The sequence below is a fragment of the Papaver somniferum genome, chromosome 5 (genome assembly GCF_003573695.1).
Source record: "Papaver somniferum cultivar HN1 chromosome 5, ASM357369v1, whole genome shotgun sequence".
NCBI classification, from domain to species: Eukaryota; Viridiplantae; Streptophyta; class Magnoliopsida; order Ranunculales; family Papaveraceae; genus Papaver; species Papaver somniferum.
The window spans coordinates 82,606,241-82,607,975 of NC_039362.1; positions in this window are offsets into that span (position 1 = coordinate 82,606,241).

The following is a 1,735-nucleotide window of genomic DNA, read 5'->3' on the forward strand; positions in this document are numbered from 1 at the left end:
AAACCCGTATGCATACTTACATGTAGACGTCGATATTCGGTAAACTTGTTTTGTCCGTAATTTCTTCGTCCGAACTCGGAATGACCTCATTCTTTTTGAATTCTCTTTCTTTTTGAATTACCTTCAAAATAAAGATGAGAAACCTTGAATTTGGATGAGTTAAGATTGGTATTTGTCCTGTCTCTTGTTTTTGAGTGTTTTGCTCCAATTTGTCGCACTTGTTCCACTTCTCCTGGACTTGGACACTTGGATTCTTGGAGTACTACTCTTATAAGCTAATTTATAGCTTTTACAAGAATGTTGTTGGTGAATCACAAAGAAGGAAGTTCAAGAATGAGAAGTAGTACACATTGCTATGGGATTCTTGAATGTTCACAATCATCCTTTGTGAACTATTGTGCATGGTCGTTATTGACTTTGTATGTTCTTCTTTGCTAAGAAAATATTTTTATACACCTGTGGTAGCTATTCTTGGTGTAAATCCGGGCGAAAAAGATTGATTCTACCCTCTAAGGACAAATCATCTTATATGTGCATTACGAGTTTGTCTTGATGCCTAGGAAACTTCTTATGAGAATTTATTCTTGTTTTTGAGAAGGATTACTAGAGTTTGGAATATCAATTATTGTGATTACACATAGATATGTCCAACGGTTTCATCTTATGTTATTTTTTAGGTTTATTGGTTATTAAATTCTAAAAATATTTGGAGGATGATGTTATTGCAGTATTGATCTTTATGATTTTGTGATATTGCAATTTGTTTATGGGATATGTATTGTTTACGTCCGTGAACTTGAAGGTCCCATATTGTGGTCAAAAGTAAAGTCGTTCATGAATTAGTATTCGTATTGATGAAATGACGAATGAACTTTTGACAATTACAAAAGTTACGCCTATGCAATCATGTATTTTATGGAAAATAGGATAAAATCTTTTGTTTGACAAGGATAAAGTCTATTATATCGTTATGATGGAAAATAGAATAGATCCTTGTATGTTATCCACGGTATTGATCTTCATTTAACCATATTGCTATGTTTTACCGTGAAGGATCCATTGTGTGTCTTATGTTGAGCACGATACAACTAAGTCAATTATTCTTATTGGATTGTTGGTTGTTCCATAAGATGATATATGTCGAGCATTAGGAACTAAATTAATCAACCAGTTTGGTTATTTAGTTTGTACTCCATAAGTTTTCTTTCTTATGTAGAGTACATGTACGGTTAAGGTTGTCATATTCTATGATGAACTTAGTCGGGGTTCCATAAGTTCTCTTATGTTGAGCCCAAAATAATTAAATTAATTACTTCGGTGATTAGTTTGGTTGTTTATATTCCAATTAGATTAATTATAGGTTCTCTTGTAATTAATCTAGTTGAGATTTCATATATTCCACAAATTCTTGTGTTGAGTATATGAACGGCTATACTAATCATGTTCTATTGGTTAATGTAGTCGTATATTCGGTAAGGTTTTCCTTATGTTGAGTATGTGAACGATTAAATTAGTCATCTCCGTATGATTACCTTAGTCGTAGCTCCGTAAGTTTACTTATGATTGAGCACTTTCAATTAAATTGATCACTTTTGTGGTTTGATTTAGTTGCGTTTTCAATTGAATTAATCATGGGTTTACTTGTGATTAATTTGGTTGAGCTTTGGATATAGAAAATCATTCCTATGGTTTTTGGTGTCCAATTAAAAAAATCCTTCTTTTCCTTCGAAATTAA